Source organism: Cyprinus carpio, chromosome B20, assembly GCF_018340385.1.
Source record: "Cyprinus carpio isolate SPL01 chromosome B20, ASM1834038v1, whole genome shotgun sequence".
Classification (NCBI taxonomy): Eukaryota; Metazoa; Chordata; class Actinopteri; order Cypriniformes; family Cyprinidae; genus Cyprinus; species Cyprinus carpio.
Genome location: NC_056616.1, coordinates 5,086,773 through 5,102,518, shown reverse-complemented (window position 1 = coordinate 5,102,518; position 15,746 = coordinate 5,086,773). Strand labels below are relative to the sequence as shown.

The following is a 15,746-nucleotide window of genomic DNA, read 5'->3' as shown; positions in this document are numbered from 1 at the left end:
ATGCGAAAAACAAATAATAACTACCCATCAGACATGCTTTATTAACGCTTACACCTACCATTACAGTAATACAAAAATACTGTTATTATGTGTTGTTCAGCGTGAGGAAATTGATCAATATTGATTTGTTCATGCACAATAACCACTGGTAGGACAATGTGATGGGCAGAATGAAAATGTCAGGACACTGGTGCTCCCGAAGTCCAGCACATGCCTACTGGGCTGGTACATCGGGTTTAGTTCATTCAAAAAGCATGGATTTGCTCCCGCCGAAGCCCGTGCGATGTTTGACGGATTTGTGCGAACACAACGCCTATAAATTCATTAGTTATTAACCGCTTTTCCAGGAGCAAAAACGAGCATGTTGCTCACGGTTTCCCCAGAAAAACGGCATACTTTAACCACTGTTTCTGCGGGTTGTTTCATGTTTACATTTAAGCGACAAATAAATAACGTGATATTAATACCCTAAAATGCGATTTTATACCATTGGCTCGTTAGAAATGCGATTAGGTTTTAGGCTAGTTTTTATAAAGCGTGGCTACTGATCGTGAAAAACCTGGCTAACAATGCGCGCGCAAGATCTAAACTTACACACTGGCTACTGACAGCTTACAAATACCAACTAGACCTTCAAGTTCACAACAAACAGCACTAAGCTGGTAGTGCATAATACTGACATCGTTTGACTAGACACACGAATCGCGTTTTGAATACAAATTGGTTTGAGTATCCACACATTGCACTTCAGCTCCATTAAGCTTTTAGCCCGGAGGACTCCGCACATTATAAAGAATAATCATTAATTTCAAAATGTTCAACTCAACCTCATTTAAAAGAGGGATGATTTTATATTAATATATAATGTGCACTAAAATTATGCGATCATTGTGATTGAGTTTTAGAGCGCTCTTATCTGTGATCTATACCACTGCCATTACACCTGTGGGGAAGTATATGTCATTAAAACTGATTTTTAAATAATAAAATGAACTGTTTAATAGAGTTTCTGTTTTTATACATAAGCTATGCATATGATGTATGACTTTAGCCTATCACTACAAACAAGTCACGTTCGTTTACTTATACATATACATATAAATATATATATATATAACTAGATCATATTATATCATATATAGATATATATATCTATATTAGTGCAAGATCGCAAATGTATACGTATAACAAACACACTTACAGAATCCGTTTTGCTACGCGTCAGAAATAAATAGAGACAAACAGCAGACACGCTGCATTCTCCAAAGTGTTTTTGTTCCTCAGGGTTACACGGTACCAGCAAATGATTCAATAGTAAGTCGTTTGCAAAGTTCAAAGGAATATCGCTTTTAAAACGAATTGGTTGATTCAAGCTCAACCATTTCAGACAGTCCACTTGCTGCCACCTACTGGCGGTTGTAGTTATCATATTTACTAAAAGTCGCTTATTTTAATATTTTCAATATTGCTACATTAAAACTGTTATATTTAAACTAAACAGTTTATGCACCATCATCTATAAATTTTGTTGATAGTGACTTTAATTTGATCTTAATAGCCAGCATGTCCTTTTTATTGAGATTGAATTATTGAATAAAATAGAACCTGACATAAGAGGACACATGATATAAACAAATTGTATTTATATCCTAATCAGGCCAACATATCTGTTTTTTTTTTTTTGTTTTTTTTGCTCAAAGTTATATTGCAGTGTTTTGATCTCTCACTGAGAGAACACATCCTTTTTATTAGATTTTATAATGAATATAATATTAGCATTTAAATTTATGACTATAGCCTAGACATGGTTGCATATTAATTGCTACTGGTTTAATAACCGCAAAGCAGGTTTGTCAATTTTTTGTTATCCATAAGATGTTCTATTTGAGGGCATTTGTAGTGTAGGTCTCGGGCCCCCACCTATACCTCAAGCCCAGGGGCTTGAACGAAGACGCTTTTTCCCCATGCGTCATCTCTACCGACCAGAACAGCCTTTTTATTCATTGTTTACTTTTTCCATTTCCCCAATTAATACATAAATACTTACTTTAAAGATACGTTCCGATTGCTCGTTAGTACCGCTGTTAGCTTTTGCTGCTTATCAAGAGGTGGCCTACGATACAAACTACACTAAAGTGACTGCGCACGTGGTTCACTTACTCCCTGGCTATCTGACAGCCTCAAAGCGAGCGGCGCTTCGATGCGGAAAAAGCGCTTCATGCACAGTAACGTTCGCCGAAAAAGATATAGAAATTACCTTACACAAGTGTGCTCGAGGAGACGACCTCTGAAATCTGGCGTGTTGTTTCCTCTCGGGGTTTAAACACGCGTAACTCCCTCCATGCCGGGGTCCTTTTTTTTATGTTTATTTTTTTCTATGAAAGTGCTAACTATGTCCCTATCAAAGTCATCGCGGAGGAGATTGCTTTGCCAAAACAATTCAGTGTCGAAACCCCCCGCGCTGGTGACGCCCATGCTGGTCAAAACTATGTAACGCTCAACCAAGCATCGACACTTTATCTGTTTTATTGAGCGTCGCAATCTATTAAAGGAATGACCAAATAGTGATGGAATTCCCATTAAATCACGTCTATAATGTATTGAGGCCTGTTTTGTTTTGGCCATGCCGCTGGTTTTTTATTGTGCATATATTCGCTCATTTTGTATATTATTTTGAGGACATTAACGTTCACCATACTGATGTCCGGGTTGATTGCATGTCCACCACGTGTGCTTGACTATGCTGGTTCATCTTGCTCTGTTTCTCTCATAATCACCGTCTTTGGACGTTCGCACATAGCTATTCATTCCTATTAACGAGTATTTTTTGTGTTGGGATACATTACCTGAACAATAAAGGCTCAGATGGTGTAGCGTTGTCGGCATTGCTCACCCTCTTCAAATCGTCGTCGCAGCCTCCCGTTCATTTCCTGCCCAATATTTACTTCGCATTTGCCTGCAATTAGCTTTTTCATTCATAAACTGTTATACCTTTTCTACAAAAATTAATGGATCCCGTGCATTTAGATAATGGTCCCAAATCGACCACGTCCCTATTTCTGTATTTAAAGGCAGCCACAATTCATTTCCTCTACAAAATGTTCTCTTTCCTCTTCGCCTTCCCATAAGATAACTTTGTCTCTGTATAATGCCGAAAATGCTCCACACGTCATGCATTATGTCCGTCGCTGTTGGGGCTGTTGTTCCAGTGGAGAAACGAGCCTCTTCGTAACTGAATGAATTGCTTGCTTCGCAAAATGATTCACTCTTCTTATAATTATTATTCTTTTGGAGTTTTATGGCGGTTGGCAAACAAACGATATGATTCAATAGCCTTGTCCAAACACCCACACTTACGGCGTACTGCCTTTTATTTATTCTTTTTTTTGGATTTTTTGGCCAAGTTTTTAAAGGGAGGGTTGAGGTTTTTTTTTTTTTTTTTTTATTTTTTTTTTTTATTGTTAAAAAATTAGGGATTGTTTTTTTTTATTTGCATATTAAGGTGGTAGACAATAATCACCACAATCACGTAGAAACACAACAACAAACAACAACAAGCACAAAAAAGAACGAAAGAAAAAAAAAATCACAGGGGGGGTGTTAATATATTAAATCCTGAAAAGAATAAATTGAGGAGTTACCATGTCATTAATATAAGAAAAGAGTTTACAGGACAGATAGTTTTGTAACAGCTTTTTGTTCTTAGACCACTTGATTAATGAAAGTATTGCTCCATTTCTTTTATAAAAAACAAAGAAAAGAGGTTCTAAGCTAGACTATTGCACTGTGGATGTGAAATTTTGGCAGACGACGCATCAGATAGAGTTCCGTAACATAAATTGTTTCATTTTTATAAGGTGCATAATCAATGCAACCCATATCACTACGTCCTTCCAAAACAGATACATTACATTGTAAATGTGACTCCGAATGAAAATTAAAAAACTCTTAAAAAATACTTTCTTAGTAAATGGACCAGATCAAAAGAGTATGAACAACATGTTTCACAGAGCTCGCAGAAAGAGCCCTGGAGGAAATACGATCACTTTTGAATATTTTCCTGTAATAAAGCTTTGCAGGATAAGCCACTTTATGAATTATCTTGGTAGGAAGTCTCCTTTCCTTTTTGGTTGTAAATAAAGTATGAGGGACGCATCCACACTTTTTTCCACAGATGTTACCCAATGTAGGATTCCAATAAGGCAGTCTAACAGCTGGCTAGGTACCTAATATTCTGCTGAAATATGACACAAAACAATCCTATTACTATATTTTTGCACTGGAGATGCAAAACATAATATCACAACAAAAATATCAACCAAATTAGGAGAAACCGGGACAAAGGATGGGGGTAACCTCTCGTAAAGCAACAACACCTGATGGGATAGACTCCATAAATATGGGAAAAAATTATTTTGGAGGAGCAGGAATTGCAATGATATCTAAAAATTCGTTATATGAGAAAAACAACTCTTGAGAGTGCATTAACTGACCTGATCACAGTATGTTTTATAAATCAAATCACTCTGAACAAAGATGGGATTTACTCCCCTTGTATAAATCCATTTACGGTTATTCCGAATAAAGATATGTGGGTATGAATAGTAGCGACCAGGCCACGAAGAACCTGCCCTATTGAAAGCCAGATAACATAGCTGGTAGTTTATCAATCTTTGCGATGAGAAGAAAATCAAGTCCACCAAATGAGAGAAAACATAACTGAGGAATAAAGTTCCCACAGAGACACTGGGTTCTTTCTAAACTGTTTACAGCCAATTGATCTTGAAAAGTGAAACTTAATGTACTGAATTCCAAAAAAAATGAAGACCACCCATTATCATACCATGTTGATTACAACATATTTTCTGATATAGTGTACTTGAAAGCTTACATAAAAAAATTAACGAGTAGCTGGGTCAACACTTTTTTACTAGTTTTGGGTCCAGATGAATGAAGAAACTGAGTGACATAAATGAGCGCTTGAAAGGCCTTCTGCTTTTGTAGAAGTACCCTACCAACCTCTTAAAGACTAGGTCCCTTTGTACCAATGCTTAAATCTTTTCTGTGTTTTATCAATAAGGTGTTAGGTAATTAAGAAATACATCTTTCTTCTGATCCTTAGTAATAAAGCACACCTAGATAACACATTTTATTCTTTCACTGGGATATTATGGACAAAAGGATTCAGTACAGTTCTTGTAATGGCAAAAAGTGTCACAACTTTTGAATATTTACGGGGCAAAAATAAACTGAGACTTTTAGGAAACATGAATCAGTAACATTTATGCAAGTGAAATCTGCCTCTGATCTTTAAGAAAAAAAGGATGTGTTGGTCATCATCAGCAAGCTGACGCGATAATCACCTCATCTTTCAGCAATAGTTATCCCTTTGAAAAACTGCTGGCTTATCTATATGAGAACAATAGAATCTGAGCTGGAAAGAAGAAAAGGTTAAGGGGAAAAGACGGCAGCCAGTTTGTTCCATTCCTTTTAAAATAAAACTGAACTACTACCGTCAGCATATATAGTTTTAATGGAACGGACAAAGATGTTTCCAAAAACAAAACTTTTAGAGACATTGAAAAATAAATTTATGTTCCAAGGTGTCGATTCATGAAGTGCTTAATAAACATCAAGAAAGAGAAGGAAAGAAAGCTACATCACTAATCAATTGGAGGTAATCTAAGATATCAAAAACTAAACGTATATTGTTTGAGATAAGTCCTATTGTTGAGAAAACCAGAGTTGTGGACTTCATCTATATACAGAAGTTAAAACAGTTTTGATTGCTTTTAGAGCATAATAAGGGACCAAGTGGTTTTATAATCTTATGTTAATAAACTTATTGGGCGCCCAAATTTTCAATCAACAGAGAAATCTTTTTTTTGGTTTTGGTATGAGGGTTATTATTCCTTGAGATAAACTAGGAGGGAAAGTTATGTGTTTTTGATGCTTCATTGAAAACGTTTAAAAGGCGAAAGGGGCAAGAATAGATGCAGAATTGTTTCTATAGAATTCTGGCGTGGCTGTGCCGTCATTGCCAGTTGTGATGTTCTACATTTAAGATGTTTGATAGCAATCAATGTACTTCTTCTTAAGACATATATCTCGATCACAGAATTCTCTCTCTAAAGCAACTACTTGTATTAGTCGTTTTAATGGAGTCAAGAAAAAAAAGTAGCGATCATCATACAGTAACTGAGATTTATAAAGATTAGCTTAAAAATGAGTATAGATTAAAAAAGAGATATAGCTTGTGGGTCATCAGTAACCAATACCATTAATATTAAGGTGGGTGAATTGTGTTGTTGTTTGCCTCGCTGTCTTTCAAGGTCTAAAGAGAGTATAAGGAATTTTTTCTCCCCTGTTTAACCACTTAACTCTAGACTGACAAAGCACCTGCTCGCATTACCTTTATAATTCTCATCCAATTTATACTGTAATAGCTTAATAGCTAATTTTTTCTCAGCGAAGCTATCGGGGGAAACCCTGGAAAGAGAGGTAATCCAGATACAGTTTTGCCCTCCAACTTCTATTAAATTAGAAAGGACAACTACCATAAGACATCTAAATAGTACAACTTCATATTTTAGAAGTTCCCAATACCTGCTTTGTGCAAAATCCCAGTACAAGGATATTAATTTTATAAGTTCCAATTTGAAGCTGCCTCATGTCTTGGATGAGAAACATTCATTTTTAACACAAGGAAGTATGGGCATGACGCTTCAAAAGAGGAAAGATCTTATCATTTATATAAATCGCATTGTGATCTGTAAAGGGAAGTAATTCAGAATGTTTTACTGACATAGCTCTCTTGTTAAAACAACTCCCAGAAACCAGAAAGAAATCTATGCGGGACTGCCTTGTACCGTTTTTGTTACCAAAGCCATGTATTAAGAGCACTGGATTAGAAAAATTTCCTCCATTATATATATATATCAAATTATATTTCGCATAAAAAGGCTTTAAATAGTATTGGATGAAACCAGCTGCTTTGGAGGCCATCTATCAACAAGTCATTTTAGGAAATATTTAAAATCCTCCGATCAGTAAAATGCCTGTGGGTGCTTACGAAACCAGAATAGAATCCTTTCCTCTAAAGATTCAAAAAGATTATCAGTTTCAGAATTAATATTGTATCCATAAATGTTAACCAAAATAAATATTAAATTATTCCAACACAAAAGTAAACAAAGAAAGTGTCAAAAAGGGTCTGAAAACACCTCCAAAACAATTCCAGAAAAAGTGTTCTTTAACGTAGCGGCCCCTGCAGACCTCTCCGAGCCATGAGCAAACCATATGCCATTATTTCACTGCGACCTCCAGAACTTCACATCATCAACTACAGAATGTGTTTCTTGAAAGAAAAAGAAAATCAGTTGTCAACCCCCATTTTTTTAAAATAGGCATTAAAGTGCACTATCACAACTTAAATTGTTGTATTTTATGAACACTTTGATATAGGCCCTAACGTTGGTCTCTTTTTAAGAGCAACTTCGAATATTTGGCAAAAGTGGAATTTTTCAAAAAAAATTAACGTATAGAGAAGTTTAAATGTACTGTAAGCGCAAATTCTGGATTGAACTAATGGAGCTAGGTATGTTGGGTCGCCGTGCAGTGGTCGTTTTGTAGGCAAGCATCTGAGTACCTTGTGTAATTTGATGCCAGCGGCTACGGGTGGAGCCAGTGTAACCTGATGAGGAGAGGAAGTAACATGAGCTGTTGTGTCTAATCTGAAGTACCCAACACTCGATGGCAAAAGTTTTTTTTCCCTGGGGAAAAATTCAAGTTGCAGAGGCTTGACTATGGTGAACATGCAGGAAGGCCCAACAGTAAGCGCATTTACAATAGTCCAGTCATGGAGAGAACAAGAGCTTGGACAAGAATGTGGGGAGCCGATGCTCTGACAGGAAGGGTCTAATCTTCCTAATGTTGTATAACGGCAAATCTGCGAGGACCGGGTCGGTTGTTAGGCAATTTGGGTCTAGGTGAAGACTTAACTCGGGGACTCCATCCAAAACTCCTAGGTCCTGCGACTTCGGAGAGGAGTTAATGATATGACAGCGACCAAGCCAGTACAGAGAAGTTGTTTGTGATTAAACGAGGGGTTGCTGCAACACCAGCAGTCTGTCACTGGACTGGTTGAGCTGAAGGGTGGATGGTTCATTAGCCAGCTAGAAATGTCACTCAGACAGGACATGAAGTGCGAGCACCTACCGTGCGGTATCCTGGCTGAATGAGAAGTAGAGGTGGAGTGGGTCATCACGGTTCCTTCTAGCTAATGTAAATAGGAAAAGCCCATAGCTTCTGAATACAGATTTCTAATGGAAGTCAATTAGTATGAGAGAAGCGAAAGCAGGTCTCCAAGTACTGAGCACTGAGGAACCCCATGTAGCAAGTTGATGTGTGACTAGAGAAATTCACCCATCCAGGGACACCCTGACGGATCTATCAGAAAGGTTAGGCAGAAAGGTGCATCTGGACGAGTTCACTTACAATAAAGCTTCCCTTTTAACAATTTCTCTTAACCCCTAGTATTAAGTGAAACTATGGACAAAGACATATAACAAAAATAATAAGATAATGAGGAGAGCAGTTTTCAGTTTTAACCGGCTGTTTCGACTGATTAACAAAGATTGTAGTACGATTTCTCTTAACCCCTAGCACCTTTAGAGCAGTCTTACTTGACGAGAAATCCAGTGGCTTTGAGAAAGGTCGAGGTCTTAGCCGCTTCCAGCACGTCATTTCCATCATACGTGAAGTGAACTGACGGATAAGGGTGGTGGCATGGGAACGACGTGCTTTTCTGTCCCAGCGCTGTACATATCAAATTGCTTCCGAGAGCCGAGACGGTTCTTATGCTTCAGAGCAAGGCAGTTGATTGACAGACATCGTTTCGCGGTCTGCAGATGCCGCGTTTTCATCCTCCTTGTTCTCCGGGACATTCAAACTCATCCATTAGCTGTTCAAGCATTTACACTGGCTTTCCAATTTCTCGCACACGACCCTTACTTTAATATCTTGCTTTGGTCTCTTTGATATCGGCAAAAAGCAGTAATCAATCTTCTCACTCAGCTCATCAAATTTCTGCTCCGTGTTGCCGTTAACCAATTTTTCAACTGCTATCAGATCTTTTTAGATTGATAAGCCGAAGACAACGTGCCAATGATGTCAGAATCAGAAGCAGTTCTAACTTGGACTTAGTTGTTTTCTTATTCGCGCGAGGTGCCTTCCACTCGGGCTGTCACCGGTAGTGCCTGGGCAGTTCAGCTTTCATCCAGTATCACGCATTTCCAAATGTGGATCCTTCAGTACAACACTGACGGGAATCTTGATCGCTGCCAAATGGCATTTTGTCAGAGATCTGGTACAGATCAAATTGGGATTCCAAATTTCGATTTTCGTTTCCTTTCCGCGCATTCCAAAGTAATATAAAGATCAAAGTGATGATAGGTCAAAAATGCGAGATTTTAACCAAATTGGGCTAGCTTATTAACTTTTTGTGATGAAGAGCTCGGTAAATCTAAGTTCCAAGTGTGTGTCAAACTTTTCGTTTCCTGATGGGGTTACTACCTTATAGTAGGGCCAACTGTATATAAAAACGCAAGTGTTTTACATAGCTTTATTTTATACTTTGCATTTAAAATCAAAAAACAAAAACTTCTAAATGTCCAGTCAGTAGTACCTATTAACATGACAATTTTAATTTATGGTGCTTCAATTAAGTGATAAAAAGCAATTCCCAATGTTGTTACAAAATAAATAAAATATATCAATAAAACGTGGTAGCACTCTTGTTTTACTTCACCAATTTATATGTAATAATCTAATTATTTTAATATTTAACTTACATTCGACAAGGTTTCCAGTGAACTTCTTGCAATCTTGGCAAAAAGTCTCATGATTTATGTCCACAACATCGAAATTGTCATGGATTTTATTTTACTATTAGATTCCTTGGAAAACTCACTTATAATAGTAATGAATTTTTTTTTTTTTTTTTTTTTTTTTTTGCTTTAGTAAAGCACCACTGTTATGATGGTGTGTAAAGTCTTCATGAGGAGAAGTATAAAACACCCCCCATTGGAACATTTTTGTAGTACATTGGACTTACTGATGCTTATTAATTTTATGTAGCCTAATTGTCATTGAACTCTGTGCCTATATGGAGTCTTTGGTATTGATTGATTCTTCCCTGCTTCTTGATACTGAAGTTAAATCTCCTGATTCCACATTTTTCTGAATCTCAAACAGATATCACCGTCGGGATAATTAGGTTTTATTTGGAAATTAATTCACAGTGTCTACATTATTTCATTGTAATCTACCACCTAATTACCATCAACTCCCACAGGAACCCAAAGAAACCAGATGAAAGTGGAGAAACCCCTGATTTACAGTTCAAATAAACAGTTGTAAACTGGAGAAACTGTGTGTATTTGTGCATTTTTTTGACAGAAAACCCGATAATTACCCATGCTAAACTCTTCAAAACATTTGCAGCAGATTTTTTCAAATGATTTCTATATATAATGCATTTGCATTTAGTAAAAGACTGGTTACATTATTTACCTAAGCTTTATGTGCCGCAGAAAGAGACTTACATTTATATTTTCTCCTGAAAATAGCTTGTATAATAACACATACTTTAGCACAAATTCTGCTATTAAAGCACATATGTTTGTTAGTGTTGGTTTTATTAGATGCATTCAGTGGCTCAAATTCTACATTAATGTAAAGGTAAAACATCAGTAGCCTTTAAGTCTGGCTTGTATATTGTGTAAATTGAATATTGAATCATGTTGCATTAAAAAGAATAGCATTGACAGTGTTTTTTTATTTTTAGCTAAATGTGACAACTTACAAATGAACCACACAAGCCTGAATATTAAAACAAAGCAGTTAATGATTTTGTCATTTTTACTGGTGCTGAAAAAAACATTTGCAGCAACATCTCAGCTTTTCTAAAGTGAAAGTAAATGTGATCAACAGGAAAAGCATCTGAGCCACAGTTTTCTGCTTTAATTCATGATACAACAAAGCAAAGCTCAGGGATATGTTGAGTTAGACTATTAAAATGAAGCAGAAGTAGAAGTTATTTAGCTGATTTGTGATGAATCCTAGATGAATGTTTGGCTGCGCTCCATCCTTTCTGCCAACCGCGATGGTGAATGATTCCTCCCACAATGACTGTAGCCAGAAAAAACACAACCACAGCCAGACCAACACCACCAAACATCAGCACTACCGCATCCGTCAGCGTCACCCCGTCTACACAGAGACAAGAATTATTAATGTTTCTACAACAGAAAGTGATAAATGATAACTAGAATTCGTGCTGAATCTCCACAGCTGAGCACGAACAATGAATTATACAACTAAGATAACAATCATTTACCTGTGTTGTCAACTTCTTTTGTTTGTACTACAATGAGACCTGTAAATATATGATCAGTTTACACACAAACGCATTTTGAAGATTGGTTAAAATGAGCTTCTGTAGTTTTTTAAAGTTGTCCTTAATGCGATAAAATTAATAATGGCATTTCAGGGACGCTTAGGACATTACTTTCAGATCAAGAAAGATAGGTGCTGTAGGTGTATGTTTGTGGTCTTAAAATTTACTCTGAAAGGAATTATGTGAAATATTCATGCAATATATATCCACCTAAATATGAATTTGAATTCATTTATGCAAACAAAACTAGTTTCATGGATTAAATCAGAAACTATTGCTCTGCAAGTTCCCCCTACAACAAGTTTGTGAAGACGCCTGCAAGTTCCCCCTACAACAAGTTTAAAACTTGTTGTATGATGTGTTTTTTGTTGAACATCTCTGGAGCATCAGACTTCGTTCCACAGAAATAAATGCCCACATCTGACTCTGTTACTCCAGAAATCTCTAGTCTAGTCTGATGGGTTTGTCGAAGAACATCTCTGGAGCATCAGACTTCTGTTTTTTATTGTAGTTCGTCAGAAGTTTTCTTCCCTGCTTGTGTCTTTCTCTGCTGCAATCAGTAGATCCAGTTCTCCAGATCTGTAGGTGAGTACAGGCGACTTCATATCTGTTTCTCATGCTGCAGTTCAGTCTGATGTTTTCTCCCTTCTGACCCTCAGCAGATCATAAGACTCTCAAGACTGACGCATCTGGAGAGAGGCGTCGACAAAAAACAGATCATTTTAGAATATATGCTTTAAAAAATGATAGATACTTACATTTAAGATTGATAAGTTAAATGTTTAAAATAAAATATATTTACCTGTTCATTGGATGAGAAAGGCATAATCCTATTAGAAAATACATAGAAGAGAAGACTATGACTCTCACCATTGAACGTGTATGCATAAAGGTGTTAGAGGTTTACAGTATAAAAATGCGAGAGACATCAAACCCCGCAAAAAGTTTCCATTTCCTTCCCAGAGGGTTATAATTATATCAACTATGTTTTGCATCAAAGTACTCCATCCAATGTAAGTTTATAATCGACTATGGTCCATTAAATGCACAAAACACTTTTTGGACCATATTATAAAATGTTTTTTTAAAAAAAAAATTACAATTATGTCTTATGTTTAAAAACAAAAAAGTTTATGAGAGAGTGAACTTATTTAACTTCTTACGCTTGGACTGCTGTTATATCACTCATATTAACTTACATGTATTGTGGTTAAGTGTCATGGATAGAAGCTTCAGAACAGGGGTGTATTTCATTTGTTCTTTGAAGGAGGAAGTGATTGTTTTTCTGAGGTAATGTGAGGGCAGGAAGCTTACGTTGCAATTTTGAACAAGTCACAGTCGCGCTTAGCTTTCAGCAGCTTCAGTGGATCAAAGTAAAGAGCCACAAAACTTTTAAAGCAGCAAAGCCATTTATTGCTGATATGGTTAAACATATACACAGCAGAATGGAACGACATACTGCATAGAAAATCTTCATTTTTATTCACATTCCCTGAGTTATACATGAGTGGAATACAATTTACAAAATAACGGTAAACTTTAAATTATCCCAACAGTACAACAGTACTCTAAATAATGTTGTTAAATACAACCCAGCACTGGGTAAAATATGGACAAATCCAGCAATTGGGTTGTTTTGACCCAGCGGTTGGGTTACTGCCCAGAACTTTGGGTCACCATTTTTTTTCAACTGACTTACACACATTTTCTAAACCTTACCCTCTTTGTAACTTAACACATAAATCCAAGAATTTACACACAAATGCTAAATGCCTCACATCTCTTCTAAAATGACACACTGCATTCAAAGATCACAAACACATCCTCAAAAAGCAAACATCTGTCTTACAATCTTGCAAAATACTTTTGCCATAATAATATATTTTTGGATATGTCATATACACACAGTAATTCAAAACTAAAGCTCTTCTTTCATGAGCTCCTATGGACATTTCTGTACAAGATCAAAAGTAATTCGTCATTTCTCCCCCTTCTTCTGGTTTTGTTGAAATTGAAGCCCACCTCATCCACCTAAATATATTCATGGATGATAGCATGGGCATCCATCTCCGTGTAAAATTCCTCTTGTAAAGGACAAAAATAATATGTAGATCAGTATATGTTACACACTACAGCAAAACAATTGAAAACACAATGCTCAATTTGTGAGAAGGTTCTTTGTTTCATAATTGCCAACGCATATTTTTAAAAAAAAACTTTACAGTAATGGATGTTCTTAGATCTCTGCAGAGGATTAGGCATTTAGATTTGTGAGTTTCATATGAAGAGTATAAATCTAGTAAATTCTGCATGTACACTACTGTAACACAACTTGCAAAAAGAGAATCTATTGCACACAACAGTACTCTTGAAAACATGATCAGGGTGTGAAGTTTTTTTTTTATTTACTTTATTCACACCACACACACCACAATCACTGTGCCTCATCCACGTTGCAGGCTATATTGTCTCTTGCCAGGCACCGCGGGAAAAACGCCCTGGAATGGCAAATCCATCCTTGGAAGGCCTCCACTGGGATGTCAACACAGGCCAGCTCCATTGCCCTTAGGAGGTTCTCTCTAGTGTATGGTTGTCTGTCATAAACCTTCCATCTCCACGATGAGAAGAACTCCTCTATAGGGTTCAGGAAAGGGAAGTAGGGTGGCAGACAGACGTTTAAAAAGTGGTTACTGTTGGTGGAGAACCACTCTCTGATTTGGTTTGTTTTGTGGAAGCGTACATTGTACAATAATCACATAAATGTGATGTACAGGCCCAGGATGGTGTTGTTGGCAGTCCAGGAGGATGTCTTTTAGCTCCTCTAGGAAGGTGAGGAGACGTTGGGTGTTGTAAGAACCAAGGACAGCATGCCGGTGGACAAGCCCCTCCAAACCAGTGGTTGGGCAAAGAGTAATATTACCCCCAGCTGTTGGCCAGGAACCTCAGTGATGGCTCTTTGGCCAATGATGTTACGGCCTCTTTGCCTTCGTTTCTGCAGGTTGAAGCCAGCCTCATCCAGGAAGAGGTACTCATGAGGTCTGGCCATCGCATCCAACTGTAATATCCTCTGTGAAAATGTGAAAGTGCACAGGTGTTTAGAACAACAATCAATCAGGTAGCACAGTATTGTCCAGAAGTAATGTAGGCCACTGAGCATCACAGTATGTCCACTAACAGTACTGTGAACATGGATGTATACTCACATGCACATACTCGTAACGTAGGTCTTTGTGTCGCGCAGAGTTGTGCTCAAAGGGAACCCTATAGACCTGTTTCATCCGCATCTTTTGGCGCCGGAAAACACGGTCTATTGTGGCCAAGCTGACATCATCAATGCTCTCAAAGTTGACATTATCAGCAATGACTTTGTCTCTGATCTTCCGGAGTCTGATGAGGTTGTTCTCACGAACCATATCCACAATGAGGGTTTCTTGTGCCGCTGTAAATATGGCAACCCTCCCACCCCATGTGGCATTCTTTCAACTCTAAAGAAAGAAACATGTGTTGTCAATTGACATGTTTTACAATACAGTAACAACTGATTTGAAACCATAGACTACTTTCACAGGCGTGTAAAATTGTATTGTGACAAAGAAAGCAATAGAGTACAATACCTGTTGTGTTGTCTGAATGCCCTGATAATGGTGGCCACGGTGAACCTTACTCAGGTTTGGACGGACTCGTAGTCCTGCTTCAGCCATTGTCATGCCATGGACAATGACATGGTCAATGACTGTTGCTTGCATCTCGTCCGTAATGATGGTGCGAGGTTGTCTTGCTCTCCCTCCTGGACCTTCTCCTCTTCCTCGTTGGCCTGCTCCTCTTCTTCCATGGCCAGCTCTTCTCCCTCCTCTGACTCGAATTCCTCTTCCCCTGACTCTGCCTTCATCCATTGTGTTTGTTTGGAATCTTCACCAAACTCTGCACTCTGAACTTGCTTTCTGACATGGGGTCACAGCATTAGCAACAAGTGTCTTCAATTTTGAGTCGTTGTGTGTAATGAATGACGCCAGGTGTGTTCATTGTGTTCAAATATTGCTGACTGTGGCAAGCATTTTGCATCACATGAGCTTTCATCTGTGGTCACAGCATTAGCAACAAGTGTACTTGTGTTTTAGCAAAAAAAAAAATGTGTTAAGATTTATGAGAACGGAGGATTGTGTTTTGTGAATTGTCTTCATGTGAAATGTGTTTATGATATTGGAAAATGATGGCTAGATTTAGTAAATGTGTTTAGACAACTGGTCATTTGGTTTAGAGGATTGGCTTTTGTGTTTTAGCATTTGAG

General features: G+C 37.5%; 1 protein-coding gene across 5 annotated transcripts in view; it reads left to right on the top strand.

Moving 5' to 3' along the window:
* LOC109113276 (AT-rich interactive domain-containing protein 1B-like) overlaps positions 1-15,746 on the top strand; it is an 849,861-nt gene that overhangs the window by 94,056 nt on the left and 740,059 nt on the right. The window lies entirely within an intron of this gene.